General features: G+C 48.4%; 1 pseudogene; it reads right to left on the reverse strand.

The window, feature by feature from the left end:
- Window positions 1–12,026: 12,026 nt before the first annotated feature.
- Window positions 12,027–13,728, reverse strand: LOC120850336 (annotated as a pseudogene).
- Between the last annotated feature and the right edge of the window lie 318 nt (window positions 13,729–14,046).

Below are 14,046 nucleotides of genomic sequence, written 5' to 3' on the forward strand. Positions count from 1 at the left end.
CCAGACTTGTGTTGCAGCGGACTGTGACTCAGCTACTCGGCCACATGCCAAGCAACACTTCCATTGATTTCCAATTTCTCAAGGCTCTAACTAACTAGAAGCGGGCACTGAATGCCTAGTCAACAATGACTCATGAAATCCCTACCTAGGGACCTGGGGTAGAAGATGCTCCAACTCAACTCCTGGTACGCTACCTGTTTCGAGTCCCGACTACGCAACATTTCTCAGAAGAGAAAAATAATTTGTAAAATCGGAATGAACCTTGCTCAGCATAGTAACATTGCACCAATATCTCCTTGGCCCTAATGCCCTCAAAAATAAAAAAGCAACAAAAAAAAAAAAAGCACAGGACTTGTATCTTGTTTTTCAGGGGGGAGGGGGGGGGGGGGGTTATCCCTCAAGAAATGTAACGAAATATATGTCATCTTGATATCATCGCGATAAAAACAAACATTCCACATGTATTTGATAGAGGAATAGAGATACTGGTGAGCAAATGTATTGCGCGATACAGAAATACAGATACGAAATGTATTCCTGAAATACGATACTACCCAAGCTTGTTGTGTCGCCGGCATAAGCAGTTGAAAGCTGACATTATCAAACATATAGACATTTGCAAAAAAAAAAGAAAAAAAAGCTAAATATTAAAAAAAAAAAAGCACTGATTTTACTAAGCTCACGGTGCTGGATTGCCTGGGATGACTCGTAGCGTCCGCAGCGGTCCATCGCAAGGTGAAACAAAGTATGCAGATACTAAAGTCAAAGGAAATGAACGGGAATCCGCTAGCTTGCTTGCAACCCTAACCCTACAGAATGTAAAATATATAACACAGAAAACAAGCATCGGAACTAAGACCAAGGAAAAGGCGGACTTACACGTATAAATGCTGTATAAAATACAAGAGTCGGAGCAAAGCGCAAGAGGAGAAGAGAGAAGTGAATCTCGGTTTGTTTTAATGCCGAAGCAAACCCAGATTTCTCACTTCAAAGGAGTGCGCGCGAATGAACGTGGAAGGCAGCAGGGTTGGCCGCCGCGTGCTAAACAACGCTCCTCGAACTATACACTCCGTGCGGGAACTATAGGGGCCGCTTTGAAAAACGCGCGCAGCGCCGCTAGCGGAGGAGCTGGCGTTCGACTGTGAGGTGCGTTCAGCAGCCTGCGGCGTCTTTTCGCATGCCAAGCTGTGGCGGCGGAAGCGCGCACGGACGGAACTTTTGCTTTTTGAGCCGATATGTTGAGGGTTACGTTGCATGAGTGCTGGGGCAGAAGGGCATTTAGCTGTTCTCGACTTCTTATATATTGAGTTTGAGTCGTTATTAGCGGCGAGATGTTTTGGTGGCGCCCTCCTACGGTTCCCCCTTGTGACGTCATTACCTTGCAAACAACAAGTTCGATGGTGTTTGTTATTAGCATGGTGGAAGCTTGAAATCATAGCCTTCTCAAAGCAACACTGCCAACACCGTCAAAATTAAAGTTCTTTCATTCCTCTTATTTCCGTCGATGATAAACTCCCTTTCCGACGTCATAGTCAGCGTTCGGCCAATCGTGGAGGGCTGACCACAGCGACGCTTTCGGTCGCGCACGGGACTAATTAGGGGTAAATTCTCTAGTTGCGGCCGAAAAAGGAGTTGGAGCAATTTTCCGAAAAACAGGACGGCCGCCACTATAATTAATTGCTCTGAGTGGGAAATTTATTTTGCTCGTCGCTGTAAACCTAGGACTGCTGGAATGATGATATTTGGAGGCGAGTGAGATGTTCACTAAGTTTGTGCACGAAGAGTGCCAAGCTTCTTTAAGACAGCAGGTGTGAAAGTTAGGTTTCTAACGAATACAGAAATAAAGCTGTACTGGATATCCAATATTGGACCCAAAATGTTGTGTTATAGCGGGCTGTGCAAAGTGCAGATTTGGGCACACAGGTGCTTGGACTTGACAGTAACATGACACATCACTTATCATACAAAAAAAAAAAAAAAAAAAAAAAAGGTGGCATAGGGAAATTATGTGAAAATTTGGTTTGGGCGGCGTAACTCAATGGGAACCGGTTTTGACCATGAAAAGGCTGTCAAGAGAATACCACTTGTCGGGGGAGGTGGAGACTTTAGAGGTAGGAAGGGACTAGTGGACTGTACTTCCAATTGAAACAACTTTACGAAAAGTGGTTCCAAAGCCGAGAAAACAAAGTTGTCGGCCAACACACGGTTTGGCCGCCAAGGGCTTTTGCGGTCAGCTGTTGTGTAATAACCTGTTGTGCGAGGTGCTGATTTTCGGCGCACAGGTACTTTGACATGACCGTCACTTGGCACGACACTTATTATAACAAAAAGAGTTGGCATAGCGAAACCAGGTGGAAATTTAGTTTGGGCGGCGTAACTAAAAGGGAACTGGCTTTGACCGTCAAAGGCTGTCAGATAATACCGCCCATCGTGGGAGGTGCACACTTTGCAGGTAGGAAGGGACCAGTGGACGGTACTTCCAGTTCGAACCACTTTGCGATAGGTGGCTCTAAAACCGAGAAAAAAAAATTGTCTACAGAACTCGGGGTGTCAGCGTTTCCACATCCAAAAGGAGGCTGATCAAGAAAGAAAGCACACCACATAAACTTCCATACACAAACGTCGATTCTCCAGTGATTCCGAGTTTCATTGTTGTTTTCTTTAGATTTATATTTGTCACTTTTTTACCGTTCGCATCAAGTGCAGATTGCGTGCCATATACTTGTCTGAAAATATCATCGACACGTACGATGGGGACGAAACTTCTTTGGAGGGCATTGCTCCAACGAAATTAGCGGCGAGATGTTTTGGTGGCGCCTTCCTACGGTTCCCCCTTGTGACGTCATTATTTTGCGAACAACAAGTTCGATCGTGTTTGTAAATAGTATTGTGGAGGCCTGAAATCATTGCGCTCTCAAAGCGAAACTGCCAACACCGTCGAAATTAAAGGTCTTTCATTCCTCTTATTTCCGTCGATGGTATACCCTTTCCGACGTCATAGTCAGCTTTTGGGCCAATCGTGGAAGGCCGACCACAGCGACGCTTTCGGTCGCGCACGTCGCCAATTGGCACTGCACACCCGCGAGTGTGGGATGGCATTTCAGTTCGTCCCATCGGCGCTGACACATGTAGGCGTTACTGGTACGAAAACAAACGCAGAGCGCAAAGCGGCAGTGTAGAATATGTCAGCCGTGCCGACACAGTGGCGGACATGATCGGGAGACCAAATTTCTCGCGTCGTACGGCACGGCTCCATCGTTGTCGCATCGGCGAGGTGAAAAACTGTGAAACTTTGTCTCCGCGAGATACGACGCATAACTATTGAAACACTTAATGACGCAGCACAGACAGCACTTCATGCTGTGAACCCAGCGCAACCGCACCACTCCGACTTCAATGCCTACCAACGTACGCGGCGTGGTTTCGGTTTCGTTTTCTCTGGGGTTCTCACGACCTACCTTCGGTACCGGCCGCGCGGCGGCGCGCCAGTCGCGTCGCACGGAGTGTATAAGAAAACAATAACTGATCATCTTTCGGTGGCGCGGAAGTCAACGAGTCATAAGTGCTCTGCAAGTTATGAGTCTCCCCCCACTCCCAGATCTCAGTCCTTGCGCGCGCGTCGCAAAAAAAAAAAAGAAAAAAAAGCAAGACAAGAAGGACGATGAGGAGCCGAGAATGGCGGTTTCTTCCTATGCCGCACCCTTCGTTTCTTTTGCTTGGGGCTTGGTTTCTTGTTTCGCTCTCGTGTAACACCAGTGAAGCCCGTCGCCAGCGCGTCCGTGAGCGGCACCACCGTCGGCCCGGACCCCCCCCCCCCCCCCCCCCCCCCCTTCCATCCTCCCCCGTCTGCTCTTTGCTTTGACGCTTGTTTTTTGTATTAATTTTATTTGTGAACAACTGACTCGCCGACTGGCTCGGTATAGCTAAACGTAACCCCCCCCCCCAAAAAAAAAGAAAAGATGTATATATATATATATATATATATATATATATATATATATATATATATATATATATATATATATATATATATATATATATATATATATATATATATATATATATATATATATATATAAATAAATAAATGCATACAAAGACCCCGGCCCATTCCATTCCCATTCCATTCCGGGCAGAAGGTATCTAATTCCATTCCCATTCCATTCCCCTCAACGTTGCCGCCATTCCATTCCCCATTCCATTCCGGGGTTGCGAAAATGTGGAATGATTCCGGAATCATTCCAACTCCGGAGTGGCAACTCCGCAACACTGGTTGACATTCCGCTTTACATTAAAAAGTTTAATACCACTTCAGGGATTACGTTCAACCGATCAACGTGCGGATAGTCATGTTGGAACGCTGGTTCAGTAGAGGCTCCTATCGTAGAGTGGCCAATGTGGCTGTCGGAATTGTCTCGTCCCCGAGAGCGATTGCGCTCTGGTGCAAGGACTGAACAGTACGAAATCGTGACGGAAAGTACGTATATTTACCGTATGGAATTTCGGCATTAAAAAACAATCGTAGGTAAAATCGAAAAAAAAAAAAAAAGCTACCCTTTATTTTGCTGTTTAAATATCCTACGGTTCCTGTTGTAACTGCCCTCCGTGGCGCGCTGGGATGAGCGCTAGAAGTTTTCGGGCTCGCCACGGCGTAGCTCCGCACACTTAACACCTGCCGCAAGTCGCGGCTTTGGCTGCATTCAAGTTGATCGAAAAGCGATTTCTTAGCCCGTGAAGCATCACTTCCAGCTGAGTGAATATCCGCTCTACAGAGATTAATTCAAGACGGCAATTGCAGCTTTGCGCGAACAGCACAAATAGAAAAACCAATAGAAATACAGGCTACGACTTGCCGTGTGGGGAAACAAACTCATGCCTTCGAACCGCATTGGAGCGGCTTGATTTATTAGCTTTCAAATAATTGCGTCATGATCGAGCGTTTAGTTTTTAATAAGAGATTCATCCCCTGAGCCATTCAAAATACTCTCAGAGGTATGACATTGCTGGGAAAAAATCAACATGCTGGGAATATTTTTTATTGCTTAGGGAGTCACTGAAAAGTTCCGTACGTTCAAAACGACCAGTATAAAAGACGGAAACGCAGAGCACGGGTGTAGTGTTCGGGTTAGTGTGGTGTTCCGTTGTATTGATATTTGTGTGCGCCGTGTATCTGCTCAATGTATGTTCACCTGATGCTTGTAGTGTGCTTAACGTGTCTACATGTGTTAGAGGTTCCCGAAGAGAAGGAATCGCAATTGTGACGTAAGAAAACAAAAATATTTTTTTTTGTAACGCATGAATTGGGCGGTACCTAGCGCCACCTAGCCTAGCTACTTACGACTACTCTGCTTGACCCCGCCATCTGGTGGATAGCTATTTAACCTTCTTCCACGCTACGCGATAAACAGCGGCTTCGAGTTCGTTCTTTCGAGAGCGGCTTTTGGTTTCGCGGATTGGTTTGCCCTTCTCCGTGATGTGCGGTTGACGATGGAATTGTGACTCGAGGAACACCAAAGGTAAGAGGCAAAGTGCGCGGAGTAACCGGATATCGGTTGTCTCTGTTTAACATCGCAGTGCTGTCGACGAGAAGACTGAGTAATTGCTTTCGAAACGCAAGTTTCTGTACCTTTGGGGGGAATCTGGCTTCGGAAATAAACACAGTTTGCGGAAAGCTCGTGTTACGCTTTCATTTGCTGCTGCTCTCGTCCCGTATAAGAGACGTAGCGTCCTCGTCAAGCCTTATTGGGCTCGATTTGCTCGATTCGGGGCCGCCATATTGAGACGCAAGCGACGGAGGAACTTTGCTCCACTGCTTCAGGGACGAAAGTTTCTCCCTTTCTAAAGGAACATAGGTTACAAGACCGTTCCTCCCCTAGGGGAGGACTATCCATACCCTTTTTTCTAAGAGTGCACAGAGTCCGAAGAGTATACCGAGCGGGCAATGCAGTTTGGTTTGCCAGGTAGCGCCATCTTCAGTAGGATTTTCGTAACCGTGAGACTGTCCACGACCGCAATAATTAAACCCGATCTCGAGCTCGAACGTCCGAGTGACCTGCCGAATGGTGACGCAATGCTCTTGCCCAAATCGTTCGTTGCCCGGACCTTTCCAAATTCGCCATCGCGCTGACTGGTGGCCGACCGAGGCGTGCCCTATTCACTGCAGTGGGGCTATAGACACGAACGCGAACACTCTAATGATCGGCATCTGCAAGCTGCTACCCTGTCTCCCGGGCTGTAAGGTGCGTTCCGAGCATGCGCAACTAGGGTTGAAGGCACTCTATGCGCAACGAGCACCTAACTGTCACCGCATTGCTGCAGGCCTAGGGGTGAACGGAGTAAAGCGGGGTCCACGCGGCCTCAACGATCCATCCCCGTAATAGTAGGCCCGAACATTATAGGCGCTGAACGCAGATCTCTTCCGGAGTGCCGACGGTTTACGCCTGTTTTTTTTTTTTTTCTCTTCGGCGGTGACAAATTTTTCTGCTGAGAAATGTAGACAGCTAGGATGAGCCTGCCACGGAGACGGCTCCTTCGTCGAGGCTATTTGCGGACCCATCCCATCTCATGCAGAACTTCTCAATGGCCAATCCTCTTTGGGGCGGAAGGAACTCGAAGCGGCTGCAGTGGCAGACACAAGCTCGTGGCAACGGTCGTTCCCGAAAGCCGAACCACTTAGGCAGAAAACGAGCAACCATTACAACCCTTTTCGGGGGGTCCGAATGATGCCGGATTTATCGAGCTTACTTTCCAAAGACGGTGGAAAACAAAACAAAAGTTTCTTCGGAGTAAAAAAAAAGGAAAAGAAAAAGAAAAGAAGATTACAGAGAGGAGTTTGAGGCCTTCTTCATCCGTTTATAATATCGATATGGAAGTGTGCACGCGCAGTTCTTACGTCACGCTGTCGTCGGCGCGGCGCATGCCCAGACACTGTGACTCACGCGAATCTAGTGTCGGCAGATAGCGTGGAATTGTTTGTAAACACAGTGTTCAGTGAAAGAGAAAGAGCGGAACTGCATAATGGGCGAAAATGCCAGGATCTTTTCTTTTCAAGCCGGATCTCTGCGTCAGTCGTCCCGTCGTTGCGCCTCTCACTCGCCGCGCAGGCGCACACTCTCGTCCCTACTTGTGGTGAAACCGACAGGAATCAGCAGTAGGCCTCAAACAAAGAACTGGCGCTTCTTTATATTGCGCCGCAGGGGTAGATGGTTGATATGTGGTGAGGACTTATGCAAATCTGCGGGTTCACGAGGAGCCAGAGGCCGATATTTATTTTTTTTTTGTTCCCGTCTAATTAACGTCATTTCCTGGATCCGAACATGGCTCCAGCCCGCTCCAAACACAGTGCGCCTCCCCCCTTCCCCTTTCTCTGCCCTTCTTTAATCCCCTTACCCGGATAGAGTGCTTCAATTAATTATCGCCGCTTCGGGGTGTGCAGATATAAGGAATCCCCCTTATATTCTTCGTTGTTGTGTATTTATTATTGCTCGCTCGACACCGAGAGGCTTTTGATAAATCGACACGAGTTTAATGTCGCGCTCGCACGACCCCGGTGTCTGTGCGCCAGTGTCTCCGCCGTAATTCCACGTCGTCTGCTCGGAAGGGTTGTCAATCACCGACGCGAGGTGGCGTGCGCGGGCAACCGCGTTATTGTATTTTTATTTAAGCACGCCGTGGGGTAGCGCGTATTTCGTTGCAACTCTTTCATTTAGAGAACCTTGATTTAAGAGAGGGAGCAACCCAAACCAAGAAGACCATTTGCAATTTAATGGCGGACGCCTTCTGCCCAGATTGGTCGCAAGTGCGCACGCGTTGCGTTATCGTGATTTGTTCAGCGATGATAAAACACATACAGACACATGACCAACACCGTGATGGTGCGGTATTGAAGCTGACTGATTAATTCCATCAGTTCGTATAAAACAATCATGATAAAAAATCAAAATTGTTTGATTTAAACAAGATTTATTTTTTATTTAAATTAAATTAATACGATTTAAATCGAAGTAGCTTGAAAAAAGGGTGATTATTTATCACTAGATGCATTTTTAAACATGGCAGTTTGACCAATTCGTCCAATCACCAAAAACGAGGCGGAAAAAAAGATTTACCGCTAATATAAAGTACAATCAAACTTGAATTTTGTTTTTGTTATATTTAACTTCTGTTATTGTAGAGCAAATGCAGCTTGATTTTTTTAGTTGTCAAAAAGCTTCATTTGGTTCTTTTACGTTCGGATTTCCTTGCAGTAGGACATTATTTTTCTTGTATTTGTTTTTTTCCTTTCGCTTTCTGATATCTTTGCAATAGTACATTACGTAACTGGCGAACAGAGGGAAATATAGAAAGAAAGAAAGTTCGATTAACACTCCGATTCGCCCAGAAGAGCACCGCTTTTTACTCCTTTTCAGCCCGGAATAAATATGTCGCGCTTGATGTTTATTTGATTTCAATACAAAACAAATGCACATAAAACACATAAAATGATACACAAATTGTCAAAATATTTTGAAAAGTAGTTGTGCGGGAAAAGTTCGATCTAAATCATAATTGGAAAATTGGTGCGATAAACATCAAGATTTAGTGATGATTGAAATCATGATATTAATCACAATTTCAATGATGATTACGGTGATGATGATTAACCTTATTTTCAAAAGGGTGGCGCCATGGCGTCGATTTTATTTCTGTTCTCCACCTTGGCTCATTGCGTCTGGACTTCAGCATCAAGAGGGCATTCTGTAAAGCATGCTTCTCTGTAGTTAACCTGGACTTGAGGCAAAGCCTGTTACACAGTTCACATTCACGTTGTAAGTACGTACTCCGTTTCAGTCTACGTCCAAAAGCAGCCGACGCCAGGTAATGGGAGCATGTCAAGCCGCGTCAAAAGCTCAAATCACTGGGCCTTTTCTGTTTATGACTAATTCAACGATGATAGAACATGTACAGAAACACGACGAACACCGCAATGGCGCTCTTGCGACCCTGCCTGGTTGGTCCCTTCAGCCCGTGGCTTCCGCTGCGTCTGGACTTGAGGTAAAACTAGTGATGGGACGAATCACTGGAGATTCTGATTCGGACAAATTCGGAAATTTCCGAACTTCCCGCGACGAATATTCGGCAGATTCGGAGATTCGTCCGATTCGTCGCCGGTTGCAGACGGCAGCGCGAACCTTGTCGTAAACCTCGCGAATGCGGTCAGTTACGTTTTTTGTTTTTTTTGGGTACTGCTACTGCATATCACCAGATTTCGTCTTGTTTATTTAAACGTATGGTATGTACTGCACTGACATTCTAAACCCCGAAACGCGCCCAGGTCCAGCTGAGCTGATCGGTATGGCGGACGTAGGCCTAACCAATGCACGTTCTCGGTTTTTGGCCGGTTTCGCGGTGATCGGTAAAATGTAGCGAAATGCTATTTATTATACATAATGTGGCGCAACGCAAATAAATATATTCAGGCAAGGAAATGATTCGTCTCTTTCTCTAGAGCTGCGTATGTACCTGTAAGGCGCGAGAGCGAGATGAATGTTACTCGTCACAACTTCGACCGCGTACCGACACCGGTGGCGAAGAAAAACGTCGCGCTGTCGTTTCACCATTCTCGGCAGCAAGTTTTGTACACGTGAACTTTATTTGATGAAAAAGAAACACAACACAGGGGTGTCCAACGCAACGTTATTGTTCGGAAACAAATACTCACTAAATCGGATATCATTAACCAGTAAGGTACAAATGCAGTACAAGAGACTGTAATAGTATACGGTGCAAGGAGTTTCAGATTGTTTCCCTTGTTCCGATAACAATACCTCAGTGAACACACGTTGAAGATAATCGAATCGAAGATACTCCCTTGTGTGGTGTGTGCCACTATGACCGTAATTATGGGCACGAAATGTTTATGTACCGAACAGCACGTACGGCATCGATCTCTGGCGGCGATGGAAACATGCGCTTGTATTTCCACGTGCACCAAGCATGCCTATTTTGGTCGTAATGCGGAACACGGAACCGAAACCAATTTTCCCGCGATGTCTAGCTACCGTTCTTGACAAAAATACAAAACAATGTAAACAAAGCGGAACATTTTATTTATTACTATGATATTCTATTACAATATTATTTTGTCCACTTTGTAGAATTTAGGGAATTTAATATCACGAAAAGTTGAAACACTCATCAACGTGATCTGGCCACCAGGCAACGCTCCGAATCTTTCCGAACTTTTCCGAATCGCTTGAGATTCGGCTACTCTTGCGATTCTTTTCGAATCTTCAGATTCGGCTCCTAATCCCCATTTGAATAAAGATTCGTCCCATCACTAGGTAAAACCAAGTATAGGAGTACAGTGGATGTGCTAGGAGTATGCTACATCAACCTCCACTCTTTTGCGTAAGAGAACGAGCCTACCGCGCCTGTCTAACGCAAACTCCACGTCCGAGGGAACGGAAGCGCATCGCGCCGACCACGTTGTCGAACTTTCGCGCTATGCCGTCAAAGAGGACCGCCGCCGGCGCATCGAGGCACCGGATTCGCCAGGGAGCTGTCATAGATCGTGGCAGCCACCTCTCCCAATTCGAAAAGGAAGACCCTGAGGCCGTGCGCGTCGTGCCGTTCCAACTACGCAAACGCTGTCGTCGCCAAGGCTATTTATTGTGTGTGTTCTCTATAGTAAAGAATCTGGAGAGGCGGAGACGCTTGCAGACGATCGACACTTTCGTCATCTCCTAGCGACCTCGATCGAGCAGTTGAATCTACACTGATATCTAGGCACTCTTGTTCTATAATAATAATAATACTTTATTTGCATATATTTTAGGAGATCCAGGCCTGCAAGGGCCGCAGAAGGCAGAGTGCCCATACCAAAAGGCCTGCGGGCCCAGCCTGGGTCCTATTGTTCATAGTTGTTCACGGGTCAGTTCGTGTGTCAATACTGGCGCTGCACTACGTGGCCCGTAGGGCAGCCCTCATTATAGTCTTGAGGTCGTCGGCGTCGGGTGGGAAAGTTCTGGTGTGGTCAGATGGAAGCCGACGCCATAGAGCTGCTGCACGGGGCAACCAAGATGAGCCGTGGCGTTGCGTGCGCGTAAGAAGTGGCTGAAGACGGCCTGTTCGTTTGTTCAGGCGCGGACTGTAGGGCAATTCCTGGTGGCCAGGGGACATGACGCGGCACATTAGTCGCACTGTTGAGGCCCGTACTCTTGAGTCAAGGGGTTGCCAGGAGGCATGCCGGAGCAGTTCGGTGGAGGAAATTCCAACGAGTTGCCCATTCTTACGTGTTGTGCGGCGGTAAAAGGTGTACGCTGCACGGCGTTGAACGCTGGCTAGACTTGTTTGAAGTGCTTGTGACTGGGGTAACCACACGGCACTACAATATTCAAGGGCAGGAAGAACGAGCGCTGTGTACAGACATCGGAATGCACTCGCCGGCATTCCGGTGGTCATGCGCGTCACAAAACCTAGCAGGCGGCGAGACCTGGATAGAGTACGATTTGTGTGCGTGGAAAAGTTCAGCCGAGAGTCAAGCTCGACTCCAAGCACCACAGCCGTACTGGCTCGGCTTATCACGTGATGCCCAAGTTTTAGAGGAGGTGGTTGGAGAAAAAATGGTGGGCGACTTGAATTAGTCAAAGTCACTGTCGAGCACTTATTTGCATTGATGGGGAGATGGTGCAGGTGCGTCCAACCCAGACAACGATTTAGGTCAGCCTGTAGACTGACGTAATCAGCAGGAGAGCGGATGGGTTGGAGCAGAGAGATGTCGTCGGCATATAGGATAGGAGTTGAGGCCAAGTTATCTGTAATGCTGTCGATGAGCATGGTGAATAGGGTAGGGCCAAGGACGCTGCCCTGTGGGACGCCAGAAAGGACAGGAATATCTGTTCAGGAAGCACCTCGGTAGATAACTCGCTGGGTACGGCCATTGAGAAAGGAACCGAGCCAGCGAAGCAGGGGCCCACGCAACCCTTTTAGCTCAGCACTCGCCAACAACCCAGGATGGGGGTGCCGGTCAAAGGCACGAGAGAGATCTAGCTGGACCAACTCAACGGGTGTGCGGTCGTCAAGGTGTGCACTGACGATGTGGACCAGAGTGCCAAGGGCAGTTTCACAGCTGCGGCCGCGGCGGAACCCATGCTGTGAGGGTGACAGAAGGCTATTGCTGTCAAGGTGCAGGCGAATCTTAGAGTTGAGAATTCGCTCAAATGTGCGGCACAAGACTGAGGTGGATGCAATGGGACGGTATGAAGACAAATTATCAGGACGAGCACCGTGTCCTTTGTGTACCGGCGTGACATGGGCTACCTTCCACAGACGAGGGGTAACACCCGAGTCCAGTATACGCTGGAACATCCGGCAGAGGGCCGGGGCCATGTAGTGGGCTGTGGTCTTAAGTATAAGAGGGTGGATACCATCGGGGCCCGGATTCTGGAAAGGACGAAGTTGGGACACCGCCTCAAGGACGTCGTCGGTAGTTATCGTAATAGAGGATAAAACGGATGCAGGCTGACCAGCTGTGGCGGCACGAGGAACAGTGGTAGTTGAACTAGAGGGGGCCAGCGAGTTAGCACAAGAATCGGCCCAGACTGCAGCAAACTGTTTGTTAAATGCTTCAGCTATGTCGGACGGGCACGAGAGTAAGCCGTTAGCGACAGAGAAGGTGGGGTGCAGCGCCTGCTGCCACTGCAAGTTAACAAATGCCCAAAATAATTTAGGCTCTTTGATCGCGCGAGCGGCGATGTCCTCAGCGTAAGCGCGGTGAGCCATACGTATACGTTTCTTGACGTCACGTTGGATGTCCTTGGCAGCGGCGAGATTCTCTGGGCAGCGACTCCGTTTCGCCCTCCGGAATACTCTATCTTTCTGTTTGCAGAGGGCAATGATGTCTGATGTAAGCCAGGGCGCGCTGCGTGGGCGATGGGCACGCTTGAGTGGCACAGTGTCGCTTGTAATGGCGGTCATCAGAGATGTGTAGGTCTCGCACATGTCGTCAATGTCGTGTTCTGAAAGCAGGGCGTCCCACGGGACAAGGCGCACAAGCCGATGGAGGTGCTCAAAGTCGAGTTTACTGTAGGCACGGAGAAGCCGACTGTGCTTCCCTCAGGTAGGAAGGGATAGAAATGTCGATAGCTGAATGGCTTTGTGATCAGAGTTGCTCAGGCCAGCAGTGACAGCACAGTCGCGGACAAGAGTTGGATTAAGAGTAAAGCAGAGGTCAAGGCACGACGATTTTCCTGTATTAGCTGTGTATGTAGCCTCCATGCACAGCTGTGTGAAGCCACTTGTGTCAAACAGGTCCAGAAGCACGTCAGATGTGGGGGCTTGTGGCAGCGGGGACTGAGGAACGGTCCAGTCGATGTGGGCATTAAAGTCGCCGAGAATGTAGGCGTTGTGATACGTGCTGCGAAGGACTGCGATGCGTTCAACTGAGCAACGGAGAAGGCTGTATGACTCGGCGTGGAGAGCTGGGGGGCAGTAAATTGAGGCCACGAGGTAGCTCCGTTTCTTGACTGTTATTTCAATGAACAGCGCCTCCAAGTCATCTCTCTCGAGCTCCTCGACTCTGGGGCACTGGAGCGAGTTTGGGACAGCAACCATGACGCCGCCCCCGCGGGAAGTCGTTCGGTCCTTTCGGAAAACAACGTACTCGGGGGGAACGAGCTGGCTGTCGTGGATGGATGGGTCCAGCCATGTTTCGCAGAGAGCGAAGATCGTTCGTGGCATCGAGGCCATAGTTGCTGGAGCTCGGGTATTTTGTTGCGGACTGACCGGGCGTTGCAAAACCAGATCGTCGGCTGCTGTGGTCCGGTAGTGGGGGAGGCAGGTGCTCCATGTTGCTCCATGTTGCCGGTAGCGGGGGAGGCAGGAAGCTGTATCGAGGAGGCCACGGGAAGGTCAAACAAGTCATCCGCGAAAGCGGGCAGGGAGCAACCCAGGCAATACCACAAATCGTTGCTGGAGCTCAACTTCCTGTACTCCGGCAGAGAGACATACACGCATGCACGGTGGGACCAGCGGTCACATGCATCACAGCACAGCGCGGCCTGGCAA

This window comes from Ixodes scapularis, unplaced genomic scaffold (genome assembly GCF_016920785.2).
Source record: "Ixodes scapularis isolate PalLabHiFi unplaced genomic scaffold, ASM1692078v2 PGA_scaffold10__122_contigs__length_95168666, whole genome shotgun sequence".
NCBI classification, from domain to species: Eukaryota; Metazoa; Arthropoda; class Arachnida; order Ixodida; family Ixodidae; genus Ixodes; species Ixodes scapularis.